Source organism: Coenobita brevimanus, chromosome 27 (assembly GCF_032717465.1).
Source record: "Coenobita brevimanus isolate Jiangsu-jjx chromosome 27, ASM3271746v2, whole genome shotgun sequence".
NCBI classification, from domain to species: domain Eukaryota; kingdom Metazoa; phylum Arthropoda; class Malacostraca; order Decapoda; family Coenobitidae; genus Coenobita; species Coenobita brevimanus.
Window position 1 is genome coordinate 7,807,492 of NC_136980.1, and position 5,993 is coordinate 7,813,484.

Below are 5,993 nucleotides of genomic sequence, written 5' to 3' on the forward strand. Positions count from 1 at the left end.
AGGAGAAATGAAGGCTTTTCCAGGAATGGAAGAAGGGTGGTAGCAAAGAGGAATATTTGGCTGCCAAGCGGAGGGCTAGAAGAGAGGTATACAGGGCAAAGTCTGAGTCACAGAGACTATTACTTGATAACCTAAATCATGGGGAAAGGAAAAATATGATATTTAGGGTGGCAGGTCAGGTGAAGAGGGATAATCGGGATATTATAGGTGAGCAGTGTTTGAAGAATGATGAAGGAAGGGTAGTGGTGAACAGTGAGGATATTAAAGATGCATGGAGAGAGCATTATAACCGGTTGTTGAATGAGGAGTTTGACTGGGACAAGGAAGGTTTGGAGCCAGCAGATCCAGTGTCTGGCCCTTGGCCTTTGATTGATGCTGCTACAGTGAGTGAGGCAATAGGCAGGATGAAGGTGGGGAAGGCAGCAGGTGTGTCTGGGTTGACTTCCGAAATGTTGAAGGCCTCAGGCGATATAGGGGTGAGGTTAGTCACTGACCTGATAAATAGGATTATTTATGAGTGTGTTGTCCCAGATGATTGGCTGAAGAGTGTAATTGTAAATGTGTATAAAGGGAAGGGTGATGCCCTGTAAAGAGGAAATTATAGAGGTATAAAGCCTTTAGATCAGATAATGAAGGTAATGGAGAGAGTTTTAGAAGGTATGATTAGAGAAAGAGTGAATATTGATGAGTTGCAGTTTGGGTTTATGCCAGGTAGGGGGACCACTGATGCTATATTCATTGTTCGACAGCGTCAGGAAAAATATATTGGTAGGAGAAGCGATCTGTATTTTGTTTTTGTTGATTTGGAAAAGGCCTTTGACAGAGTCCCTAGAGAGGTGGTGAAGTGGGCAATGAGAAAGCTTGGCTTGGAGGAGTGGCTGGTTAGGGTGGTTATGGCCATGTATGTGGGTGCTCACACCCAGGTAAGAGTGAATGGAGATTTGAGTGATGAGTTTTCCGTGAATGTTGGTGTGCATCAAGGGTCAGTCTTGAGTCCCATGTTGTTTATCATGGTACTTGAAGCCCTTTCACGTGACTTTAGAAATGAACTCCCGTGGGAGTTGCTGTATGCTGATTATTTGGTGTTGATTGCAGAGAACGAAAAGGAGGCAGAGGAAAGGTTTAGGAAGTGGAGAGATGGTATGGGGCAGAAGGGCTTAAGGGTAAATGCAGATAAAACAAAAGTGATGATATCTAGGGTTGGTGGTGGTACTGTCAAAGACAAGGGAGAGTGGCCATGTGCAGTTTGCCACAGGGGCGTGGGAAGTAATTCAATCTTGTGTGGTGTTTGTGATAAATGGGTGCATAAGAGATGTAGTGGTATCAGAGGTAGACTGCGAGATAATGCTGATTTTATGTGTGCGGCTTGTAGGGGTGAGCAGGTGGAGATTGTCAGACGTGAAAGGATTGAACTTGCTGGTGAATCTCTTGAGTGTGTGGAAGAGTTTTATTTGGGAGACATGTTGTGTGCTGGAGGTGGGGCTGGAGCTAGCTCTATGGCTAGGGTGAGAAGTGGTTGGAAGAAGTTCAGGGAGCTCTTGCCTCTCCTGACATTGAGAGGACTCTCCCTACGTGCTAAGGGGTCTTTGTATCCAGCATGTTAGGAGTGTAATGCTGTATGGTAGTGAGACCTTGGCAGTGAAGGAGGAAGATATTTGCCAGCTCAGTCGTACAGAAATGACAATGATTAGGTGGATGTGTAGTGCGTCCCTGCGTCCAAGGCCTGGAGAGGCTGGGTTTATGATGGAAGAGTTGAGAGGTAGGATGGGACTGGAGTGTATTGGTGGTGTGATGAGGAGAGGTAGATTGAGATGGTTTGGACATGTGGAGAGGATGGGGGATGATAATTGAGTGAGGAAGGTGAGAAGTGTTAATATTGGGGGTGGGGTTATTAGGGGTAGACTGAGAAAGACATGGGACGAGGTCATTAAGTGTGACCTCAGGGCTAAGGGACTGAACAGAGAGGCTGCAATGGATCGTGCAGTGTGGAGAGCCGCCATTAGGTGACCAAGGCCGACACATGCAAGCATGTTGGAGCCTTTAAAAATGAAAACTATATATATATATATATATATATATATATACATACATACAGTGTATATGTATATATATATATATATATATATATATATATATATATATATATATATATGCAGTAAAATCGTAAATTTCGATGGACATATGTACCCAAAAACTGCATCTAAATTCAAAACATCGAAATTTAAACTGAACTTCTTATGGGAAAAATCAATTTGGGTCCAGGGCCTCCCAACTTCATTACGTAAAATCATGATTTTTTGCCCACACTCCCTGTAAACTTTATGAACTATAAATGTGGCTAAGTAACTATAGTTCTGCACTGTATTGCCATACTGTTACTGTAGTGTAGAATACAGCAAAATTTGTTACAGTTTGTCAGTATCCTGTCACAGTTTTTATTACAGTAGTTACAGCACACTGTACAGTACAGTACTAATCTTAGGTTATGGAATATTATCACCTGGCTGGCTGGTGTTTGTGGTGTGTGCCAGGGGTGGACTACTCAGTTGAAGCAGCCTTCTCTGTGGAGGTATCCAACCCAAACCCCTTAAAATCAAAATCATCCTCGAGTATCTGGACATCTGCAGTGTCGACATCTTCCTCCTCACCCTCTTGGATGGTTATTAAGCTAATACAATTTATGTTTTCATTATGTGGAGATAAATTATAATAGTGGTATTTAAGCACTAAATGGCAGAAATGTGCTTAATTATTATAAAATAAATGGTTGTATAAGCCAACGGCCATACCACATTGAGTACACCGCTTCCCGTCCGATCAGCGAAGTTAAACAACATTGGGTCTGGTTAGTACTTGGATGGGTGACTGCCTGGGAACACCAGATGCTGTTGGCTCGTTCTCCCTACGTGTCAAGTAGGGTTGGTGGAGGATTAGTGCCCCTCCCTCTAAAACAATTAACTCTAAGCCCTTGGCCACCCCGTTTGGGATACATGGCGTCTGGCAACGATGATGAATGAATGATAATCTTAGCGAGAATACTATAATTTTGGCCACGATGTACGATAACCTCGGATCCGAGAATTTCCATCCCTGCCTGAGAGCATCGAAATGCACGACTTTCCGTCAAAACGTGAGGTAGGCAGACCACTTGAAAAAATGCATCGAAATTTGATTCATCGAATTCTAAACTGTCGAAATTTGAGATTTTACTCTATATATATATATATATATATATATATATATATATATATATATATATATATATATATATATATATATATATATATATATATATATATATATATATATATCCTGTATACATATACATATATATATATATATATATATATATATACAGTAATCACTCCAATATCCGACGTAATAGAGCCATAGGTAGGTCCGGTTATTGGTTTTGTCCAGATATTGGGCCCCAGCTTATGGACTTGTACTTATGGACCCTAACTCAGAGAAACACCTATACAACTCCCTCTGGACATGCATAGCACCTATTTAAGACCCAAATCACACCAATAAGGCACATAAATGACTGAAATAAATGCAAAAGAAACATAAAATGAGGGTTTAGAAGTATGTTCATACATTAATAAACTTTCTGGTACTTATGGACCCTAACCTAGCCTAACTCAGAAAAACACATTCCTACTGCACATGCATAGCTACTAACACCCTATTCACACCAATAAAGGACATTAAAGAATGAAATGAGGTAAGTATAGTATGGAAAAAAATACAGTATGAAACATTCTGGCTACTTACAGCAAGTCCCTGGCCACCTCGATGAATAACCGCCTCCTCTCAGACTTTGACAGTAAGAACGATTTCCTGAAGCACCTGCAGTACACTGTTCCTGAAGTCTTGCACTGAATTTAGTAACACACAGAAGTCCGTTCTCTTCACAATGTGCACTTTTGTCTAAATAATGCTCCATTGTAACTTACTAAGTGTTGCACTTTAACTTTTCCCATTCTTTTCATTTTCCAAAGCCAAAACAAACAAGTCTGTTTACGTTAAATTTTTTTTCTAGAGTCTTTTCTCTCACAACTTTAAATCCTTAACACAACACACTGTTTTTTTCACTGCACAACACTCAAAATTCCCATGTGGTCTAGTGGAGAAGTTCTTGCTGTTTATTCACTGTCAGAGTCCGAGAGTATCACTGGCAGGCGACCTAGGGGTGCATCGCTGGGTCGTGGTGATGGCATACCCACTGCAGAGGACTCTGAAGACAGCCGCAAACTCACGTCGAGCGGTGACTCCACCATGGCTGATGTGCTGGGCTGTGGCTCAAAGCATGAGGGCCTGTCTTGGGGAGGCAACGGAGTGGAGCCAGGGCTGGGCACAGCGGGGGTCATGGGCCTGAAAAAACTGTCAATGGTTGATTGACGCAATGACCGACGATTCTGACGATTGATGATGTGCTGCCTGAAAGCACGCACTTCCTCCACGAGTCCCAAGGGCCCCATCTCCCTGTCGCAGTCCGGGTGTTCCAGGTAGTCAAGGACGAACTCTAGATGTTCCCGGAGTGCGCTTAGCTTGGGGATGGCTGGAGTAGTGTCCTGCTGAGAGGAGTCCGCATCATCGTCGCCTTCAGCGTCGGAATCTTCAAATTCGGTACTGACACCTGCAACCGAAGACGCGATCTTGATATCAGACAACGTCTGATACCCAGGATCACCTTCTTCGTCATCCAACCACTCACGAACATCGTCCACATCTACATCGTCACTGTGCGTACGTAGCTGTGCATGGAAGTCATCCACGTCAAACCCTAGAAAATCGTACTCCACATCCGTTCCGAGAAGCAGACGAGACTTTCTTCCATGCACTAGCCCAGTTTTACAGCGCAGACTTGATGTTGTAGCGGCGAAAGTTTTCCGAAGTCCGCTTGCCTCGTGTGTCCCGTCCCTCCCTGCGCTCGTCCTCGTCCTCGAGAACGACCATCACCTCGTCCAGGAACTTCTGACGGTATAGGCGCTTTGTTGCCACGATCACTCCTTGGTCCATTGGTTGGATGAGAGCAGTCGTATTAGGTGGCAGAAACATGCACCTAATACGGCCATTTTCGGCAACCAAGTCCTTGTCGCACGGGTGGGCAGGTGTATTGTCGAGTAGAAGGAGGGCCTTTACCTGGTCGCGCGGGATTCCCAGTGTCTTCGTCTGGTAATGGATGACCTCCTTGATGAAGTGACGGTGAAACCAGTCTTTGAAGATCACAGCTGTGAACCATGCCTTCAAAGAATGGTACCAGACGACAGGAAGGACATCCATCACCCCACGAAGGCACCGAGGCTGCTTTGCGCGGCCAACAACAACGGGCTGAAGCCGGTGCATGCCGTTAGCACTGGCACAACACAAAGCAGATATCCGTTCCTTGGAAAGCTTGCAGCCAGGTACACGCTTCTCCGTCTCCTCGGCTAGAGTGTTCGTTGGCAGCGAGCGATAGAATAGGCCAGTTTTGTCAGCGTTGTAGACTTGACCGAGAGTTAGGCCCTCCCTGTCGATCAAGCTTTTCACCTTGTGCCGAAACTCATCAACTCCATCCTTGTTAGCGTCCAATGCTTCGCCATGTGCTTTACGGTTGGTAAGGCCATGTCGCAACTTGAACGCGAAGAGCCAACCCTCGGAAGCCTTGAAGTCTAGGGCGTTGTGAAGCCTGGCGAACTTCTCAGCAGCAGCCTTCAGCTCCGTTCCACGTACCATCACACCAGCAGCACGTTGTTGTCGATACCAAATCAATGTGGATCGGTCAATTTCTGCAAACTTGGGGGTAAACAACTTTCCTTTCCACGTTGCGTTTGCTTCTCGACGAGAAGTTAGCCGTGTACTGCATGAGTTTGTCTCGGGACCTCTTGATATCGAACAAAGTAGATCGGGCCAGGTTAAACTCGCGAAGAATGCGGGAAGAAGACCACCCCGCATCTACTTTCTCCAATATCTCCCTCTTCTTCTCCAGAGTCAACACCACTCTCTTC

The 5,993-nt window shown here is 44.8% G+C and overlaps 1 non-coding gene across 1 annotated transcript; it reads left to right on the forward strand.

Annotated features, from left to right (window-relative positions):
* The first annotated feature begins 2,775 nt into the window (after positions 1-2,775).
* On the forward strand, positions 2,776-2,894 carry LOC145394607 (5S ribosomal RNA). The gene has a single exon (XR_013896464.1). It is a non-coding gene; the product is annotated as a 5S ribosomal RNA (ribosomal RNA).
* Positions 2,895-5,993: the final 3,099 nt, after the last annotated feature.